The 22,769-nt window shown below is 46.5% G+C and overlaps 1 protein-coding gene across 5 annotated transcripts in view; it reads left to right on the top strand.

The window, feature by feature from the left end:
• Nucleotides 1-22,769, top strand: part of KCND3 (potassium voltage-gated channel subfamily D member 3) — an 84,471-nt gene that overhangs the window by 6,009 nt on the left and 55,693 nt on the right. The gene's annotated exons all lie outside the window — the stretch shown is intronic.

The following is a 22,769-nucleotide window of genomic DNA, read 5'->3' as shown; positions in this document are numbered from 1 at the left end:
CCTGATAACTGATAAATTTGTGTTTATGTGATGTATGAAACAGAAAAAGCACTTAAACCCACCAGACAAAAGCTTGGCACAATGGGAGGTGAATGCAGGAGAAGCAGTCTATGGAGCAGTAGGTGCTGATTTACTCTTGTTCTGCAGGAGAGAGAAGAGGAAAGAAGTTGGCAAGTAGTGCTCAGGTTTCTTTCAGACTTTCATTTGAGCCATGGATTTTACACTGAATCTCTGACGTATATTTTGTCTCTTTTCGCAATGTTGGTCACAGTTTCTTTGTTTGGCATGCCAGGAGTTATAGATGTGCTGAATTCAAATGGATACTGTGGGCTGCTGCGCTCCTGCAGTCACTCAGTGATCTCCAGGACACGTTCTGTGGGATTTTTCTCACTTAATTTAGCAAGAAATGGGCTTCTCGTCTGTGTTTAGTGGTGAGTTTAAAAAGTAATTGGCATACATTGTGGTAGAATTTCAAACACTGCTATGGACAGGTGCAGAGGTAATGGAATAATCAAAGCAAAGGGAACGTAGCCTGGAGGGCGCTGTTTTTTCCCTTCTATTTCATTCCTCCCTTACAGATATTTCTACTGAGATTATAGATTTGAGCTTCTGTATGAACAAAAGCCTTTGTCAGAATGGCCGAGCCCTCACCCTGACAGGGTTATGTAAAAAGAAAGTAGGCAATCATCTCTTAATGCCACCCATCAGGACACGCAACGTTTGTCGTTACTTTGCAATGAGTTTTCCCACTGGAGAGCTCAGACGTAGACAATCCTCACTCTTGTCCTATGGTCACCGCTCTTTCCTCTAAGCTTGATTTGAAACACTTCTCTGTGCCTATTAGGCATGGACAGGCTCGCAATGGCACTTGTAAATTATTGAAATGGTAATTCAGCTGTCAGGGAGGCGCGGAATCTGGTGACAGCTGGAAGTCTGAATTCTTCATTAAGTGAAAATGTCGATGTTTGTCATAGTCACAAGAAGGCTGCCTCCGTTTCTGTTCCATATAACTGCACCTATCTTTCTGTCTGCAGACACGTTGTGTTCACATGGATGTCCTTTCTATCTTTGTCATAGGAAAATTGGGGTTAAGGATACACTCAGTGTTGCTTGGGAACCAAAGTTCCTGGTAAAACCCATGCAGTTAATGCTCTGCTCCCATCCATGCTTGGTCTTGTTCCCTTTCCCTTCCTCACTGAACACATAGGTGACAAAACAGAGTGCTCCTGAGGACTTGAAAGTGTCCTCAGTCTGTTGCAGTCATAGAAAATTGTAGATGAATGAGTGCTTTAAATGAGTCGACAAGAATTAAAAACACCCAGATGTTTAAGCATAGCTTTATAAGCATTCATTGGAAAGGGACCGATAACATGCTACCAAAGCCTTAAAGCTTACACTTGGAGCATTACTAATTTAGGGCTTTCCGTTGCAAGGTTTTAATTAAAATAGGTGTCTCTGGCAAACAGTCTGCCAGCTGAGATTGCTGCCATTAGCACAGACTTATAAGGCAGCTCCTGAAGAGAGATGCCCTCTGCCAACACCTGCCTGCCCCAGGCACACCTGCTATGGGTCTAGCACCTTGCTGTGCAGTACAAAACCAAACCCTCTGCTGTATTCCCAAACCCCGTGCTAGACAGACAAGTTGATGCTATGTGCTATGCAGACCTCCTTGGGGTCGGCTGCTGCCGTCAGCCCCTCACCCAGAGCAGCTCTATGGCATCAAAATCAGCCAGCCACGGAAACAATTCTTTGGCCCCACGTCATTCCCATTTTCCTGGCATTTTCACACCAGAGTTCATCTCTCTCTCTTCAGAAATCACTTAGCAATGTTTGGAAGGATCTTGTTACTAATGAGAGCGCTGGCAATTCCCATCTCACAGCAGTTGCCAGAAAAGCAGCCGGAGTTCCTAACATGCTTCTTATTCCATCTCACTTCACCTCTCTAAGCAGTTGCCTGTTAGCTGCTGCCATCCCAGCCCTGCTCAGAGCATCCCAATATCATCTGCTTTAGCCACTAATTGAAACAGAAAATATACAGTGCCACAGTTTTTAAGCCAAATGTATACACACGCATATAGATTTCTTCTTTTGAACCCTGAGACTTAAATCAGGTAATGAACATTTCCCTGGCGCTGGAATGTCTTTGCTTGTGGCAGTGTGATTTGCAATGTGGAAGATAACTTCTCCCGTGTTTCCAAGCCTGTTTCATATAAAGAGAAAGTTTACTGACAATGCAAACTAAGGTTAGAGCTGGGAAAGCATCAACAGATGTTCCAGTTGACTAACGTTAATAATTAAAATAACAAATCCAAGCCAGATATTTGCTGGAGTAAATTAAATTTGTTCCGTTGGAAGCAAGGAAGTCATCACCATTAGTGAGAGGCAGCCTCTGTGCACAGCCTGGTGCACAATCGTGATAAAGGGGTTTTTCCTTTGAGCAAAAGGCACAAAAGCAACAGGGAAAATCAGCAGCGTATGGAGGGAGGTACAGCAGCTTTTCTGGGATGGGAAACAAAGCAAAGGAATTAAATGATTCCGACCCTGCATCTCTGAGCTCTCTCTGCTGTGCTCCTCAGCCCCGCTTTAATAGAGGCTGTTTTAATTTAGCACGAGGTAAATTTTGCTCAGGAGGTTTTATAATGAAAGCATTACTCTGAGGTGCGTCTCAAATCAATCTGAATCACTGAATCAACTACTCAAAATTAATGCAAGGCCAGCCATCCAATCCACGCAGCAGCACTTTCCTCTGCAGCACCCATCCTCTATCTGCCAGCATTTGTGCCCCCTCTTGCTTTTAACTCACTTCATATGCAATGGCCATCAGCTTTACACCCACACTGAGACAGCTTAATTATCATAAATCGCGTCACTTGTCACAGCACATTGTTTCCATTTACTCTTAACTGGGGTTTGCCTCCGAGGGGGCTGATCCCACATCCCTGTACCCCAATGTGACAAACAGGGATGAAGTGACAAACCTCCCCCATCCCCGCTGCAGCCTGGGCTGCTTCTTCCCATGTCATGTTTCCCTTTGCTGTTTATGGCTGTTTCCCTTTCACCTGACAGCAGCAGTATGTTTAGCCTCCCAGGCAGCTTCTTTAAGCACAGAGTGGCTGCAAACCCCCATGCCCACACTTGTCCCCATGGGGTCTGTAATGTCCCTTTAGGGTTTGGCTGCGCTGGTCACTGTGCTGGGACAGCAGAACCGTATCTGTAGAGTTTGTTGAAGGAGCCACATTAGTGTGGGGAAGTCATACAGCAGATGTAATGGCCTTGCAATGTCTGCTCTGCAGCAAGGATGGGAATCCCTGAGTGCTGGGGGGGTGCTGGGCTCAGGCTTGGGGGCTGCTCCACTATCTTGAGGTTACCCAGCTGGAGCCCGAGGTTCTGCAAAGTATAGGGAGGGGAAGCGAGAGTGAGGTGATGTAATCGACCATTTTGTTATTTGTTTTGTTGATTTCTTGGGCTTTCTTTTTTTTCACTGGCATTCAGTCTTGGGGGAGGAAGGAATGGGATGAAATGCAAGCGGTGGAACAGGATGTGAAACTCGCAGTGCCAAAGCGCTGCCGGCTGAGCAGCACAGCCTGGCTGAGCGCTGAGCACTGCAGGGCTGCCAGCATTGCCTGATGGGCATCTCTGCAGCACTGCTCCATGCACAGCCCCAGGGCCCATAGGCTGATAGCAACCCTCATTCACCCTCCTTCATGCAACCCAGGAGGAGTTTGCAAAGTCATGGAAGCCATAAATCAGCCCTGGAGCGCTGCCATGCCGTGCGGCTCAGCCCCGTAATCCTGTGTTGTGTGTCACTACCTCAGTAACTGCCATTAAGTGGAATCAGAAATATTGCTCTGATAGAAATACTGCTTTGCGTGTCTAACATCATCAGTGGGAAGATGGATGAGCTGTGGGATGTGTCCTTTGTAAAGCGAGGTGCCAGCACATCATCACTCTCCCCATTTCTTTCCTATGGGCAACAATTCTTCTACCCACAGGCCAGGGAGCAGCTTGAATTTAATATACAGACAGCCCAATCAGACAATGAATTGATGGAGCTACACAAAGAAGCCATTTGCTTGAGCTTTCGTTCTCCTGACTCCAGCTTCACCTTATATGAAGTGTGTATCAATTTCCTTCCCCTAATGGATTTACAGGTACTGTGCAGAACAGCTCTGTATCAGAAGCAGAGATAGAACCTTTTCCTTCACTGCCTTGTTGCAGATCTCAAGCAAGCATCGCATTTTTGAGCTATTTGCCTTCACCAGAAGTATTAAAATGCCCATATTCATTATTATAGCAAGTGGGATACAGTGCATTTTGCCCCCTAAAAAAAAAACCCAAAACCAAACCTTGAAAAATGGGTTTTTTGTGGCTTTGGTTACTTCTCATGATTGCACACACCCCATTTCTAATGGGCAAGGCCAAATAACTTTCCATCGAGGCAAACTCGTGCGAGAAGGATGTTATTTTGAATGATGCTGAGTAACGGCACTGCCTCAAACCACAACATGACTGCTATGCTTACCAATGGCAGAGATGCATCTATAGCAACTGAGCTGAGGAAGCTCTTGCAGCTCCTCATTCCTGCTTCCCTCCCCAGCCAGCAGCACGGCGAGTGCCTGAGAGACGCAGACTGCAGAGAGCATTGTATTTTCAGTGGGGATGAAGGGAAGTGATTGGCTTGCTGATTTGGATCTGAGTTATTTTTAGGCTCATAAAATGATAATTTCATAACAGCGCTGACCCAGTAAAAGTAATTAGTTTACAGCAATCAGCTGAAAATAGGGGACAGAGTAGCCACTGTCAGTATGAAGGCGGTGAAAGGGGAAGGAAACTTAAAGGCCTGCAACGAATTAGCCAAAACGAATTACATCTCTCAGCTGATTACATCCACACAGTCAAAATCTGCTCTAAGCGTGCATTGCTGCATGGGCACAGAGAGCTGCAGGACCAGCAGAGAGGTGCAGAGCTTTGGTGCTGTGCTGCTGGGCCCATCTGCATCAAGGTACCCAGGGACAAGAGATGCTGTGGTGCTACCAGAAGACAGAGCAGGTTTGGGTGTGCTTAATGCAGCACAGGAGCAGAGGGCTCAGCCTGGCAGATGCTCTGTGCCTTACACTGAGGGTTGCTCTGTGCCAAACCTGTCCCATCTTTGGCCACCCCAGGCAGGGCTCAGCCCCTTGTCTTTCCCAGACAGGCACTGTCAGTGCCACCATTTACCAGCACTACGTTAAAGCACATTCAAAGGCTGTAATTCACCTCTTCAGGTTACAAGTAAGGGTAGAAGAGTTATTTAAAAATCAATATCTAGCAGAATGCCATTGTTCCAACATTAAAACCTGCTGGGAAATTACTCGGAGGTATGTGGCAAGTCAAATCGCTGCCTGCCGGAGGAGGAAACAATTCATTACCTCTTTAAAAGGTGCAGATCTTTCCCTGCTTTTCATTTGGGTTTGCAGCCTGAGGAACGATGCTGCAACATCTGGCCCTTTCCTTCTCTCACTCGTTAGTGACTTCTTTCTCTTTTGGTTCTGCACTGGGGATGTCTGTGCGGGGCTGTAGGGTTTGGGTCTGGGCTGCACGCTGCTGCTTAGTGCTGTACATGGGATCCATTCCCCTACAAACACATCTGAAAGCACCGTGTTGAGGTGGGCAGCCGTGCAGAGCTGTGCTGTGCCATGAGACTTCAGGAGAGGCACCGAGCACAGCGCCTGGGGCAGCCTGCTGCTTTCATCTCATCCTGCCATCTGCAGCAGAATTAAAACACAGATCAGCCCCAGCCTTTTGCCTTCAGGACTTTGCGAAATTTGGCTGCTCTAAAGCCCTCGAGAAGGATTGTTTGCTTCTGCAGAGAGCAGCCCTGCAGAATGGGGCCATGTGCCCCTTTAAGCTGAGCTCAAACAGAGCCAAGCTCAGAGTGCAGCGGTACAATGAAACCTCCCAGTAACAAAGACAAGACCCCAGTCCTGCACTGCCCAAGTTGCTGCCTTGCAGCAGCAGTGGAAGCTGTCAGGTTGGCTTCTGGCAGCTGCTGTTGGCCCAACAACACGTCCTCAGCCTGCTGAAGTACCCTCAGCTTTTTCATGCAGATAATTATTTTTCATGTTCTTGTTGCTTTATCCCTTCTGTGCATGTGACTCCGTCTAAGAGACACAAATTGCTGCTGTTTCTCTCTTGCCTGTAGATACGGGGTTTCACATCAGATGTGAAAGCAGCAGATGATAAATTCCCATTTGCTTTCAGCCTTTAAGGTTTAAATGCACAGCTCTGAGATAACAAGGTTTCTCCCCACAACCTGACAGCCCCTTTATTTCTTCTCTATACAAAAGAAAACACTTTCACTATTACTTTATCCTCCTTGTTTTTGCACCCGGTTGCCACAGTTCTCCCTTCCACGTCAGCACGCTCTTCTGGTGTGTAATTTGTACACAGCGTGTCATCAACAGGACACACTTTCTCTCTACTTTGGTAGGAGCAGTAGCACAAGGGACTCATCCTCCTTAACTATTAATTAGTCACCATGGTAAGGAGAAAAATAACACATTGTTTTTCAATTGGAAAGGATAACTCAAGCCAGCTATTCTTGCAACCTGGTGCTTGGCAGAAGTGAGCTCTCTTCCAAGGGAAAGCTGCAAGGAGATTGCTGCTCTGAGCTGCCCGTCTCCATCATTGCCTCTGCTTGGACCAGGAGCGTGCTCTGAAAGCAAACCATCATCCCATCCTGCTGCCTGGCTCATTGCACAGCTCCAGAGCTGCCCAGCAGCATTCCTTCTGATGAAACACGGCTTGAAGGCAGCTGAGAGAACATGCCTGATGTGTTCTTACTGCCCATGGGTGTTCAGTCCGTGCACTGGCTCAAACTGAACACCCCAGGTCTGCACAGGGTGGGCACTGCTCCAGAGCTCAGCTCCCTTTGAGCCACACAACTTGCTGGGGTACAAACAAACTTATCCGTTCCCATTGCTCAGAATTCATTTTCCTTGTAACTCTGTTTTATTGCCTTTTGAGGCTTCAGTATTTGCTCGACCTTTTGTCATCAGTATTAAAGAAGAGATCCAACTGCTTCTTTCTCCTTCTTCAGAGGGAAGGCAGAAGGAGGCTCTCGTCCATCCAACAAACTCTGACACCATGGGAGCCTTTTTCCAGTAATCAGTGTCTGAAATGAGTAGAAATAGGACTAAAACGTTCCACTTTGAGCATGAATCAATGGAGCACTATTGCCAGCACACGTCTTTGCTGTCACACGTCTCAGCTATGCCGCTGGTTCAGGAAGATGTAGCAGCTCATCTCCCACCCCGTGAGAGATCCTCGTTGCTCTCTGATCTCTGCATAGGCTGAACCACAATACGAAATCCCTTTCTTCTGCTGTGTGTGTTCTCTGAAGCTCCCTGCATGGCCACGCCATTGTGTGCAGATGGGCAATCACGGGCAGCTCGCAGGAGGCAATCACAACTTCTCCTCGTGCCTCTTTCATTCTCCTGCCTACTTGCATCTGCCCCACCGTCTGTTCCTCCATCCAGGGAGCATCCATCATGGAACAGGATGAGTCCTACTGAGTCAGACGCTCGGCTTCAGTTCTTGAAATGAGCTGGCACGAGATTCTCTCCTTGGCACGTCGTGCATAAAGACTACAGCCCTTGTAGATATTTTCCTGCTGCAGAGGAATAGCAGGCCAGATTAAATAATAGAAACATTCATTCAGCGAGGCAGTTGTTGAATGAAAATATGCAAAACAGATCAAATTAGGTAAAAGTCACTTCTCTTGCTAAGGGTCAAACGAGCAGTAAGCTAGGCTGAGGGAGACAAGATTTGGGCTGCAGAGGGCTGAGCGGGATGAATTCCCCTACTAATGAGCTTAGTGAATAAGCTCATTACCTAATGAGCTCTATTGAACAAGCTTGATTTCCAGTCTAGGGAAAGCCTTCTGAACTGATAAAATGTAGGTAAACAGCAACCTCCTTTTACTGATAGAAAACATATCTGTAGCTCCAGAGCAAAGCTGCTGTCACCATCGAGTTCTTCCTCGGAGCTGCAGACAAAGTTGCAGTGCTTTGTTTCTTACTTGTTAGTGGGGAAAAAAAAAAACAAACAGCCATTTAAATGGATGGCTCAGAAAAAGCAACAAATGGTAGATGCTGTTTTCCAAGTTTAATCATTACTTGGCAAGTTCAGATACAAGCAAGGATGTGCACTAACGTGGCTAGTTCCAACACAAGTGTCCTAACACCCCTCCTTTGGTGCAGCCCTCGGGGTGTTCTCCGTATAAGATAACACAGAGCCAAACTGGGTACCCAACAAAGCTCCTCTCTAACCACAGCCATCCTGTACTCCTATGAACAAATACTCCTGGAATGGATCTTTCTCATCAGGTCAGACACAACAGAGAGGTCTGGACAAATGGCACAAAGGAAAACTCACACCCACGCAGACCTGTGACAGATCTTGTGTGCAATTCATTGCCCAGAGAGGTGGGAGTCCAAATACCCGCTGTGTGAGCAGCAGTCCATCACGTACCCACACATAGCTTTCCATTATGTTCAATTCTACCAGACTGGAAAAGAAGGGAGAGAATAAGATTTCGGTCAAGGAAACTACATCTCCAGATGTTGAAAGAGAAAGATTTACATCTTAACATTGTCTTCCATATAGTAACGCTTGTATTTATTTTGACTGTTGTTTTTTTCTTGGCCAGCTGAAGGTTTATAGCAGATACAAAGTGCTGTTAGGATGGTTCTGCTCCCATAGCTGTGCTGCACTCACACTACCACTGCCCATCCTCTGTGTGTGCCCCTCTGAGCAGAGCTGGGCTGCATCTGAAGAGGGGAAGGGGGGGAATATCCAAACTCTGCACTAAGAACCAATTGCTGATTTGGTGGGAGATGAAGGATTCTGAGGAGAAAACAGGTGTTCACCCTTCACAAATATATTTAAACCTATGCATGCATGCCCTCAAGTGCACATCACAGGGTAAATAAACATGCTCACAGCTCACTTGTACGTGTCAGTATATATTTGCATGATTGCAGCATGAAAGTCTGGCACCAAATGTACTGTGAACTGAAAATGAATTTCAGCAGCTTTTATGATTCATTTTTTGTCAGAAACAAATGAGGCGTCTGCAGCCTCCTCGTTAGCTGTGGCCAGCACTGATCCTCCATTGCTGCTGCAAAGACAGCCTGTGGCTGCACGCTTCCTTCTGGGGCCTCTTTACTGACAGCTTTCCTCCTGCAATCTCATCTGTGTCAATAATTCTTTAATGGCTCTGCCCACTTTGATTGCAGTGTGCCTCAGTGTGCCTCCATTGCAGGCATTGAAGGGTCCCAGCAAGGAAAAAGGAGCGTTGGTGGCAGTGGAATGGGATTGTAGGGTTTGAGTGGGGAGGACTGAGATGTGCAGTGCTGTTATGGGACAGAAGTCACAGCAAAAGGGGCTCTGGGTCCTGAGCAGCACTGTTCCTCATCCACCTTCACCTGTGGGCATCTTGTGAGGAGCAGAGATTTCAGCTCCAGGCACTGGAAGCTCTATGGCTAAGTTGGATAGAATTTGTAGCCATTAATAACTGCTTCCCTGGCAATATCAAAACAGTGTGGGCAGACAGCGCTTCTACCTATAGCACTTGTCTGCACAATAAATCAAGCCCACCCGCTACATCATCACAGTCTGAGAGAGGGCATTTATCTGAACACGTGTGCTCAGTGCTTTACATACAGTGGGAAATGTTTGCTAGTGAAAAATGTTGGTGCCCAAAGCCCCATCAGATGTGGGAGATGTGCATGGGAGCAGGGGATGGGATGGCTCTGCAGGAAGCCCATCCACAAACAGCTCCAGGGCTCGCTCCCAAAGCACGATGGGGTCTAAATAAAATATCAAAGAACTCCATCTTTTCTCGTAGATAAAAGGAGAAAACAGGGGGAAAAAGATAAAAGAAAATAATCATCTCCCAGAGTTATGGATGGTAGAATAAAAGATGCTCTGCAGGTCTGTGTTTTCCTGCTCCAGAAGGGAAGACAAAACATGAGTTGGCAAAATGTGAGCAGGAGTTGCTGCCTTCCCAGAAGCAAGGCTGGGATTTAATGATGAAATACCATAAATAATGAATGGACGGCCTCCTCTCACCATGGTGCAGGTAAAGAAACAGCAAAGCACCTTCCTGCTGCAGAAGGAAAACTTGGATGTGCCTCAGGCAGCTGGGAATTATATTCAGAAATGCATTAAGGTGGAATGAATGGACTCAGCGCCAAACGCTGCCCAACTGCATGCAAAATGTTCCATAGCAGCAAAGCAGCCCCCTTCCACTGCAGGGTAATGTAAGGATTTGGGCTTTTACTATATACTCCTTGTCAAAGTGTTTGTGGGTGTCTCATTCTAATAGGGTGTTCAGCAAACCTTGGCCTACAGAACATAACCCACATACCCATCACAACAAAACACAACCACAGGGGTCAGCTTGCCATCTAAGGTGCAATGCAGCCTCTAGGTTTGTTTTTCCGCTCATCTTCTAAATGCAGATTTCCATCCCATTCTGTTAAGCCCAGGCTCTATCGATGAAACAAACCCAGCATTATAATACCACGTATTGTGGCAAACAACTGCTGTCCCTCACAGGAGGAGATAAACCAACACAAAGCCCAACCAGCTCTTCCACAGATGGAAGGGCTTTCCCTGTTCTATGCTGCTCCCAGAGCCAGAGGCAATGCCAGAAACACAACAAATCATCCCCTTCAGCAGCAGAGGAGTGGATGAGGTCCAGTATTGGAATTTAACAGCAATCACTCTGCCTAATCATCATCAGTATGTGTTTTTTCCTTGGATGGATCTGTCACTGGTTCATAAAAAACCACAAGATGACTGTCACCGTTAAGCAATGACATGCAGGATGTGTAATGGAATAGCTGGAGACGGTGCCACAAACACTTTTACAGCACAGGGGTGAATTTCATGCCCTTTCTATGGAAACATGCCGAGGAGAAAGAAATCAAGTGAGCAGAAGTTACAGCCCACAGCCCAGCGCATACAGTGAGCTCAAAGGACATTTAAAACCTGCCATAAGCAGTTGAAGTCCCATGAAAATCGGGTTGAATGGGGATGAAAAGATTCATGAGGATTCTGTATGAGATGTGAAAAGCAATCACACCACTATATAAAGCTATGATAGAAGATAACCATAAAATAAAAGACTTGAAGGCCTGACTCACTGAGCAGTTACCCAGTGATAGCTGGATACAGCAGTTTTACCAGTGCAAATTCATTTTAAAACATTGCCATTTGTGTATGGTAGGAAATAACATCCCTCTTGCAAAACATGCAGTTGTAAGTGGTAGAACACAAAACCCATTACACGAAGCCCTGAGGAGGGACGGAGCAGAACCCAGCCTGACCTCTCCCATCAAAGCACATCACTTTCCTTAATAGGTGCTCAAAGCTTTGTGTGATTTAAGAGGAGTTCTGTGTGTGCTGTCGGACAGAACTGTGTCTGATGGGCTGCACTGGAAGATGGGCACAAAGAAGATCCCATAGGCACAGCCTATGTCTGAGCTGTGACTCAGGCTGCAGAGAACGATGCTCTCCCAACTCACTATTGACACATGGGATGGGTAAAAGAGATTTACTTTGGCATCTCATTCACTTTTCAATCCATCTTCTCTAGTACCTTTCTCCTGTCTGTGCATGGGAAGGTCAGTCTGTTTAATTACAGCTGTTAGGCGCCTGTGTGCCATTTGCAGAACCACTCAGTAAATGGAGCTGGGCTGCATTGAATTGTCTTCTGCATTGAATGCAACAGCACAGTCCTTCCTGCTGCAGCCCACAAGCCTCCCCTGCACTAGTAACAAAGCAAAGAGGCAACTGAACTGAACTGAGTTTTCACAGTATTTCTGTTCCACTGCAGCACAAGAAACATCTGAGAAGCGTTCCCCACACATGGCAGATCTCAGCACTAGCCCTTCAGAGAGGCATGCAACAGCTCCTGAAAGTGATGGCTTGCAACAGCTCCGAAAAAGTCACATTTTAAATTTATTTCCATAATAATGAGTCCAGCGAGAGATTCTGTCAGCAAGATTTATTTGCATACCTCACATCTCTGTTTTCATGTCAGTTCTGTGCTTCCCAGGGCCATCAGTCCCTGCTCTCCATGCACTCACTCTGCCTATCAAGGAGCACTCAGCAAACCCAGCTCCAGTGCGTGCCCTGTGTGCCCAGGTGGGTTTCAGCCCCATCATTATGGCTGAGGTTCCCCAGCCCCCAGCAGAGCCCACCTGCTGGGCAGCTGCCCCCATCCCCTCCATGGGCTGCTCCTGGGGGCTGCAGTGATGCTGAGCCACCTCCCAGCAGGGACTGCTCATCCCCTGGGTGTTACGAGGCCATTTGTTCTAATTCTTGTTGACGTTTCATTTCACACGCTATTAAATGAACCTCTTCAGAAGGATGAAAGAGAAATTTGCTTTGGAAGGGAGAAATATCACCATGTGCTTTAGTACCAAACAAGCTGATGATATACTTTTCTGATCACAGTTCCCGTTTGCAGTGCAGAGCACCCACTCAACTTCACTCAGTGCTGCTCTGTTGTGCACCTTGTGGCCCTGGCAGCAAAGTCATTGACACACACCATGTTTCTGGCATCCCATTGCCATCCTTAAAGCAATGATAGGAGTTCTCAGTACGCTGTTATTCTCTTTGTCTGTCAGTAAGGCTGCAATGCTTTCTGTAGTTTGGTGTCCATGACCATGCAATGTGGGATAATGGAAGGACAAGTGTAAGGGAACTTCAATGAATCGTTTCTTATTGGAGCAATGTAGCATGGAGCTTCCTCCTGCCTTCCATGAGCCTGAGCTCCCATTGTGGTATGGCTGCCTTCCGGGGTGATTAAACGCTAAGAAATAGGCTTTCTTACTAAAGAAAACAGCCCCCTTCCCCTTCCTAAATCCGCTCTCATATGGGAACCGTAATACTGAGAACTGCTGAGCGGCGGTCATCTGTATATGGCTAATTAACAATTTTATGGATACTATAAAAGTACATCTTGCAGGGATAAATGAGGGCCATTATTTGCAGAAACGACACAGGTTCAGAAAGGAAATACATCAAAGCCCATTACTTTCTCCCATCCCATTTATCAGGAGCTGGGTGGGACGTTGGGAGGCACTGCAGGCAGAGACTCCAAAACAGGGAATGATTCTGAGGACGATGTGAGCTTCAACTTTCTCCATTTTTAAACCTGGATTATGTCACGTCATATTCTTTAAGATATACCCCAGGGCCAGTCACTTTCGCAGTGAATAATATCCCATCACCCATTTCTTCCCATGTAATATACCTCCGCCTGCTAAATTCGTCGAGCTAATTAGCTCTTTCCCCCAACACTCGGTATGATTAAATCTGTATTAAAACTTTCAGCGCAGGAGCAGACACACCTGAGCGTCCCCTAAATATAGAAGAGGGCGATATTTAATGGGTTATTTTTAATGGATGCTGGAATTGCTGCGTAAATGGATTCTGATCTGAATTTCCTCAGCCTCCTTATTTTTTCTCTCCTAAAAAGCTCCCTTCAATTGTATATCAGGCAGATTAGAAAGAATAATGGAGAAGCCTACCTGCTGCCATCCATCAAGCATCTTTCAGAGCTAAATTAACAGTGAGCACTTTATGCTAAAAAAAAAAAGAGGAGAAGAAACTGGGTTTCTTGATCCTTCAGCTCCATCACTGTCTAAGATGTGTCAGATGAGACACAGCTGGACTCGTCTCGCAGTTTCTATGTGGTTTAAGCAGGGCAAGGTGAGCACTAGGATGCTATGGGATGCTGCGGATAGGGAGCAGCAGACAGCAGTACTGAGCTGCTGGAGTGCAGTGCAAGATGGATCTCTGGACTTCTCCAAGCCTCTCCATGTCATTGGTTAGCAGGAAGCTATGCTGCATTGCTGGGGCTCTTGGATGCCTCCAGAAAGCCCCATAAAGGTCTGTGTGCTTCCAGCTGGAAGCCTTTGTGCTGTAGGTGCTGGCACTGTGGTGCAGGTTGGATGCAGGAGTTCGGCCCATTGCTCTGCATGGCCTCTTCCATTTGGGTCCACAGGCTGAGAGATAACAGTTCATCTCCATAATTACAAAGGCATCCTCAGCAGGAGACAATAAGGTTGTTTCTTACAGAGGATTTGAATTACTTCAATTATCGCTTCTGCAGCCTCCCATTCAGGGAAGCGTGAGGGTTGGGAATACTTCAGAGCAATCAATTGTGACGGATTGGTTATATTCAATACAACCAGATAGGAGATTTTGGGTTGTTTGTTTCCTTTAGGCAATACAAGCTCAGAGAATTGTAACATTTCTGTGCCCACTTCAGGGCTGTCTCTTGAATGCAACAAAGGCACGAGCTGGAGAAGATGGGACTCATATTCTGAGAGTGATGCAGCAGCTTCTTGATGAAATAACAGCCCAGCCACACGCTTGGTCCCCAAAAGCACTTGGTGAGCAAAGCCCAGCCGAGCTGAAGGGTGACCTCTGGCACTAATGAAGTTCCCATGGCTCTAATTGAAATGCACTTCTTTATTCTCTCTCTTCTAGTCAATAAGAGAAACAATGGGCTGGTGGGATACAAAGAACTTGCTTTGTGCATTGTGCGTTCTCAAAGATGCTTTACAGCATTAGATAGGGAGCACAAAAGCGGAGCTGCTGATGTGTTTATTGCTGTATAAATATGTTTTCCTCCAGTGTCACTTCTGGCACGAAAGAAAAGAAACGCTCCCTCGTAAACATTTCAAAATGGCCAGAGGATGTAAAGCAGATCCTCATTAAAAGATTTGTAATCCCGTCTCTTGAAGGCATACAGAAAAATGGATACGCCTCAAAAACCCACAGCACGTTAATGTTTTTCTACATAATCCACTCCCATTTGGCCAGGCATCCAGCTTGCACTGCATCTCAAGCACACACGTGTTCCTGCTCTTACACTGAGCTGGAGCTCTTTGCTGTGCTGTGCATTGATTTGAGGCCACAGCTCTGAACTCAGAACTGTGGGAGTTGGGAGCAACGTGAAGAACTCCACAGGTCTCAGGATGGTTCAGCAGCTCCTGGGTTATTACAGTTCCTAAAAGCTCCCCCTAAGAAAAGATGATTTCTTTCTTCATTCTCACCTCCAAACAGAACCCCTGTGAGATCATAATGATAAACCAAAATCAGATCATGCTTTCAGCTGTGTTTCCTCGTTGGCCTTAAAATCTCTTTTTGGGAGATGAGAAAATTGTTCTTTTCTGAGTGACACACGTATTTATGAAAGCTGCAGTCGCTCTGCCCATGGAACCGCTGTGCCAGCTCAGCTCTCCATCCTCAACCAACAGCACTTTGCATGTATTTCATTCCTGCAGGCGTTGGGACCCTCCTGCCTTCATCCCCAAGCTGCTGCCAGGCGTGCTGTGCTGGCTGTGCTCTGCTGCACTCTGCTCTGCAGCTCAGCCCTATCCTGGCATGCAGCCTGAGCCACCGCCGCTCCCCCTCCAGGAGCTGGATGGAGCACACTGCTGGCACTAACAGTGCACTCTCCAAGGGAAGCAAAGTGGTCACGGTAGAACTGGCTGCTGCAGCAGAGAATGGAAGATGCTTGCATTAGCAGTGAAGTATAAGATATTGTGTAATAGGACCGTGCTTTGCAGAGCTTCTGTTGGGGCATAAACTATGTTATCATCTCAGGGCAACCTTACAGCCTGCTGTTACGTTTGCTTTGTGAAGACCAAGAAGATATAACCCTATAATATATAAAATCCCTAACCCCGCAACTTTTTTCTCCACCTAAGTGTCACCTGAACGTTTCAATTTAGCAATTACAAGTCCCACTCTTTTAAAACCTAGTCATGAAACACAAAATAAGCCCTCGGCACGATCCACCTTACATAACTTCCTCCACACTTAAAAATAACCTGTGCAACCTTCCCAGCTCTCCGTGCACATCACAGCAGCTACATGAGCAGCACCTGCACCCCCACCCAGACTCCATCTCCTTGCTCTCATTGCTCTCCCTTGGCAAGAACCCCAGTCTCTGTGCATTGAGTTCAGCAGGGGAAGGACTGGGGTGGTCCTCCCAAGTATGGACTTGGCCTCAGAGTCCATACTTGGGAGTATGAATCCCAAGTCTTACGTTATTCTGGTCCAGTAAATATTAAACTCAGGGAAGAAACTCACGACGGGTTCCAAGAGCATGAACACAAAACAGGGCTCTGGTTTTATTCATGCTGAAATCAAACAGTGCATTAAAAGCACTTCATAAGATCTCCCTGGCACTGGGCTGTACCGAATCCTGCACTGTTTGCACATGGACAGGTCTGAGTGCTCTTCTGTTCCACATGAGGCTCCTGAGAATCATTCAGAAACAGCAAAAAAATACAAATAAAAATGGAAATCAGTAGGAAGTGCAGAGTGGAAAGGAATGACCACATGAGAATGATAAATGTGCTGAAAAATAAGGAGAGTGAGGACATACATCAACACGGGTACATAAATCACACAGATGCACAATTAATTTGTCACACCAGCTATGCCTGCGGAGCTCAAGCAATGCTAAAATATGATCAAGAAACTCTAAGCAAATCTCTTCGTCCCTGTCTGGAGTAAATGATTACAGCTGGATTGCCCAAGTTGCTGGATCCAGCCTGGGTGGTTGCATAGAGAACGACCAGCAAGTGGCAATGGGCAAAGCAGAACCAGGTAGGGCAGCACAGAGCAGAGCAGAGCAGCACTGGGTAGAGCAGCATTGGGCACAGCAGCACTGGGCAGCTTGGGGCTGATGCTGCAGCCACCAGTGGGATGGGATCCTGGAAGCCCTCGGCTGCTGTCACTGTGTGGTTATTTATAGGTTCAGTCTGTGTGCAGGGAACCGCAGGATGTTGACTGTTTTTCTTCTATGAATAAAACATGGATATATTTCCTGGCTGAAAAAAGCTGAGAGCTGTTTCAGATTGAATATTTTTCCCCTCTTGATTGGGCTGATCAGCTGAGCTGGTTCCTTGCACTTCAGATGCAGAGATTTGGCCTGAGAGTATGAGTTACAAACACGAGGTCAAAATGTCCTTTGCTGTGACAGAATGGCACATTCTATTAATATTATTTAGGGGGAAAAAAAATGATAAAAATTCATAAAAATTGCTTTTTTTTCAGATACAGCAGGGTGCCTGCATGCTTAGCTTCAAGCAACCTCCCCTAAGCACCAACAGCACACACTCCTTCATTCCAGCTCTGTGCCACACCAGAATAAAACAGCACCTGATCTCCATCAGATCCATAGGTGGCAGAGCAGAAAGGAGGCCCTGCCCTTCCAGCACAGCGTGGCTGTGTGTTGGTCTGTGAGCATCCTGGGTCACTGCCCCAACCCCTCTCCCTGTTGTAAAAGCAATGCCAGGTTTCCTGCATCTCAGGTGTGAAATGCCGAAAAGAAGGTCAGTTTGGCCGATACATCTTTCTATATAGTTTTGAAGTAGGTCAAGTAATAGAAGACTTGGCATCACTCTCAAAGTAATCAGAAGTGGAATTAAATTTAGATCTCAATAATGAAGGTGCTTGAGAAAGCCAAGAACTCCAGGTCTGGTTCTGTGGCACCTCTGCAAAGCGAGGAGCCACCCCACACCTCTGCCTCCATCTCAGTAGACTAGTTAAGCACAGCACTTTCATTGTAATAATTCTGTTTATTTATGAGCTCCTATAAAAAAAACACAACCTTACAGCTACCTCTGCAAGATGAATAAATGCCATTAGCCTCTGTTTTAACAGCAGAGGTTACTGCAGCACAGGAAGATGAAGTGAGCTGCCAGCATTGGTACCAAAGTGATGAGACCAACCTGGAGACACTGCCCAGCCTTCCCTGGTGCCTAATCTGCATGAGGCAGAAAGCTTGACTTTCAGGTTCATGCTGTGCTAAACTGCCATGAACTTGGGTTCAGTTTTCTCTTGTGTTTCAAACTATCCCATAGGAGAAACCTGGCAAGAAGAAAGCCTGACCTAATGAGATTATCCAGGCTGCTGCTCTCAGGGCCAACCACACTGAAGAGGAACAGAAAGGAAAGCACATTACTGACCGATAAATAAAATAAAACTCATTTTCTGATGTATTTTGTAAAGTAAAATGCTAAAAGAACCTCTAAGGCTATATTAAAGCTGAGAAATATGTAACACCAAATCAATGTTAAAGGCCATCTCAGCATCCTTTTATCTAACCAAAATTGTAAACACACTGCTACATTCCCAAAGCATAAAATCCATTTACACTTTGCATACTTGAGAAGAAGTCTAATGCATTTTGAAAGCCACAAACCTAACTGCGTGCTTCTCCCATTTAATACAACAGGGCTTAACAAGATTTGCAGGAGGCATGAAAGGCAAATTGAACCCTACAGTTGAGCATGCAATTTCAGGTTCCCAGCTGAGAGGCAAACCCGGTGATGGGGAAAATGCAACACTGGAAGAGATCAGAGCAGGATAAGGGATGACTGGAGAGCACAGGGGCTCACAGGGCTGCAGCTGCTTGGAGCAATGCAGACAGCAGGGGAACATCCAATACACACTTGGAGGGGGCACAGGAGATGATGGGGGATAACATTTGTCCTTTTTCCCTTACACTCTATGCAACGCTGTGCCACCTTCATTCCAGGGAAAACTGGGTTCCCTGCTGCAAGCTGAGGGTACAAACTCAATGGTGCTCCTGTGCCTTCGCCTTTCAGCTCCTGTGCATCTCCTTCACTTGAAGGCATCTCCTGTTACAGTAAATGGCTGTAATTGGTGCTCTGATGTCCTACATGGCTTTACAAGCGACAAATCAATCATTACACAAACATCCTTTGATAATCAGCGTGGTTACGTTAATTATGAGAAAATGCTTTTAGCAGCTGCAGGATGAGGATGCAGTGCATTATTTCATAGGGATCGTATTACCCCACTTTTCTATTCCGTAATGCAAAGTCTCTCTAAAATTTTCATACTTCAGTAGCTGAACTCAGAGTTTATAATCTACTCTGCCAAGTGCCAGCTGTGGAAAATGCAGAGTCTGTTAGCGTCACTGTTATTAAATATTAAGTAATATCCCTTGGAAAAAGAACCATTACCACTTTCCAAATGATGGACATACAGGAGGATGGTTCCTGACCCAGGGGATCAATAGCAGCAGTTGTTGCACAGCAACATGGTGCAGCAGATTAAAACCATAGAATCACAGAATGGCCTGGGTTGCAAAGGACCTCAATGCTCATCCAGTTCCAACCCCCTGCTGTGTGCTGGGTCACCAACCAGCAGACCAGGATACCCAGAGCCACATCCAGCCTGGCCTTGAATGCCTGCAGGGATGGAGCATCCACAGCCTCATTGAGCAACCTGTTCCAGTGTGTTTCAGAGTTTTTTTTGTGGTCTGTTTTCCATCTCTGCCTGCTCAGGGGCTGCATTTCAGAAGCACTTTGCATTTATCACAGCGTGTGGCAGCACATGGGATGGGATTCTGCAGCACACAGCAGTGCTGCTCTCAGATCCCCTCACATCCTAATGACTGCAAGGGGTCAGACCTTTGGCTTTATCTCCTATCACGGAGCTTTAAGAGAGTCTTTCAGGGGATTTTGGTAAAGCGGAACAGCCACATTAATTGTGTTGGGAAACAGAAAGCACATGTTTCAGCACTTGCCACAGCATCTGTGTCATTTCTGCAACAAAGCCTATTGCATGGCGCTGATATCTGGATGGACTCTAAGGCAGCACAGGGGAAGGCAGGGTGAGCTCAGGAGCCCTGATGGCTGCGTGCAGCACAACGTGTCAGAGCTGCCATTTCTCATCTGCATGGACAGAGCAGTTGAGATGATGGAGAGCTTTGACAGGAGCTTTGATATTTCAGTGTAATGGGGAATCAAAATGAAGGAGCAGACAGGAGGGCTGCAGTCAAACTCCAGCCCCCAGCAGGAGCCCAGCAAGGCAGCACTGCCCGGCACCCAGCTGGGATGGCACAGCACTGTGCCATGGAAGGAAGCACGTCCCCACCGTGTCTTTCATGGCTGTAAATCAGCACATTTCCAATGGTTGTAGCAGTTTTCTTTTACCAAAGAGGGGCTTAACCCTTTATCCTCATCAATTTCCCCTAATCCTCATGGTACTGGAAGATCTGAAAATAAAACCTTTCGTATTTGGTGTGGTTTTGGAGTCTGATTTAGAAATGGTTCGAGATGAGCCCTTTTTTTTCCCCTTTTCAGTCTTTGTATCAGTCATTTTATCTGATATATGATAAAGCTGAGATGAGTTTAAACTGATTCATCCTATTTATTTATTTTTTTAATGTTTAAATGTACTCCACCGAAGCTCCATCATAATGTCACACACTTCTAAAATGCATAATTCATCCAGCCCACCTCTTCTGAAATGCCAATGCGCCTCACCAGACAGCAGCAAATAGCTTTACAAACAAGTACACAAGGAAACAGCATCAATGTAAGAACCAAAACCAACCCAAACTGCACCACTGCAACTGAGATCTCAGGTGGGGATATGCAGATAAAGCCCTAAAGGGAGGGAAGGCTCTTTCCTATGGATGTTCAGAGCAGGGATTTGGTTGTTCTCTGTGTTGGGCACTGAGGGTTCTGTGCTTTGTACCAGGACTCGAGGATGTGAGAATCACTGACAGGTGCAGATAAGACTCTTCCAACAAATGCCTGTCAAGGAACTGTGTAAGAAATGACATTGATTTTATCCCCATGCTGCTCCTATTTCAGGGAGAGCCTTTGTCAGTTCTATATTTAGCTGCTATATTATGTACCTCGCTAATAGTCAGGTAGAGGTTTGTCAATTTGGAGCCCAGCGGGGATCAGGTTCAGGCTCTGCAATGAATGCCACTTTGTGCAAAACTGCTGTTTGCTGACTGGAATAAAACAGAAGGGATGATGAAATAGAACTGCAGGCAGAGGAGTTTCCCAAGGCTGTGCAGCTCAGTGCTGCCCACTGCCCCATGCTGCTGCCCTGGGATGGGGTGGGCAGGGAGCACAGCACCCAATCAAACAGCCCTGCTCTGCTGGAGACAGGCTGTCACAAAGCCAAAAGCAGCTCCCCATGTTCCCCTGTGAGTCTGGGATAAATAAAAACTGAAGCAAAATATACTAAAAAATAACCCTGTAAAAACTCCACAGTCATTTTCCATCAACAGCCCCGTGCATCTCATCAAACATTGAAGAGCAGACTGTGAATATCTGAAAAAATGACCTCACTGCCATCCTTCAAACCTTCCCTTCAAGCCTCAGAACACAGCAGTGCTTGCAGCAGGGCACCAAATGAATCTGGAGTCCTGTGGCCACGTGTGCTCGCCTTCACCAACGTGTTTGCACTCACAGCTGCTTCTCATATGGTGGAAACACAAAGCAGATGCATCAGTGGAGCCCCCTGAACACTCAGCCAGGCTCCTCCTGAAGCTGAACAAGAAAGGAAGCGATGCACCAAACAGTTTAACACTGGTTGCAAATCTTCCAGAGGCTCAGCTACAAACCCAAGGAGCTCAATCACTCTCAGCACCACTATCTGTTTCCCAGATAGTCCCAATTATCAGCATTTCAGGGCAGGTCGATGTGAGAGGTGCTTAGACCCCAGCTGAGGACTCTGTAATACCTTCTAAATGACTGGATCTTCACTGGTCTCTAATTAATCTCAGAGGGCTGATTGGAAGCTCTCTGAGCCCTGCTGAGAAAATAATGTGTATGGGATCCCTTAAAGAGCAGAGCAGGGGGAAGCAGAAGGTGAAGCTGGAGATGCAGGCTGGGGGGAGGAGGGTCGCAGCTCCATGCAGGGGATGAGGATGTTCCCAATGCAACACTTAAGCAGCGTGACTCAGACACTGGGTGGCTCCGTGGGAGCACTGCAGGGCCCTGAGCTCTGGACAGAAGCAGGGGAGACAACTTTTCCCTTCCCTGTATTGCTCAGTGGTATAATTTATGGCTGCATATAAAAGTTGTTCATTTCTGCAAGACTTTGGGCACAGAAATGCCCCATGGGGGAAGCAATGCAGAGCGCTGGTAAATGAGTGCAGGATGGGACACAGCAGGCCAGGGATCCATTAGCAGCTTTTAAGGAGAGAACATAATGCTCATCCCTAGAGTTGGCTGCTCATTGGCAAAAGGCAAAAACCCTTTTGCAGAGCATGGCTGGCAGCTGATTCACTTAGTTTTGAACAATAGGAGTGTCTTCTATCAAGTACTGTAACCTCTTTCACTGCTGCTATTTATTGGGTGCCTTGGTTTGCTCCATAGCAGGCTGCAACGGGAGCTACCAACAGCTGCTAAAATAGGAATTCTCTGCTCCAAAAGCCTCTGAATTCAAGAGGAGGTGGTTTAAAAGAGGCAGGAATCCACTGTGCAGATAAAAGGCAGGGGCACACTGACTGACTACTGTGCTATATACACTGAAATGTGCTCCTGATCCATCTAAGCAAGTCAGCATTGATTGAGACAGGGCTTAACACAGGTGCTTAAATGCTTTGCTGGATGGTGGCTGGGACACTGAAGGTCTTGATGGACGCCCAGTTTTCTTGTGGGAAAGTCACTTTCATTATGTTTTGCTGCATTTCTGTCACAAGCCTCGTGCCCTGTTTGCTGCCTACAATGGTGGCTGTGATCTGTTAATGCTGTTTTACATTGCATTTACGTCCTTGGTGACATGACTTAAATCTGAGCCAAGACAAAGGTAAAAGGGGTGGGAATGAAGTCCCAGTTTAGCTCCTTTATAGATGATGATTCCACTTACAAAACAAAAGGCATTATTCAAGAGAGGATAAAAGATCTCTTCTA

Source organism: Coturnix japonica, chromosome 38 (assembly GCF_054131305.1).
Source record: "Coturnix japonica strain WE chromosome 38, WE-NBRP24, whole genome shotgun sequence".
Taxonomy (NCBI): domain Eukaryota; kingdom Metazoa; phylum Chordata; class Aves; order Galliformes; family Phasianidae; genus Coturnix; species Coturnix japonica.
The sequence above is the reverse complement of the archived record's forward strand: the minus strand, read 5'-3'. Positions and strand labels throughout refer to the sequence as shown.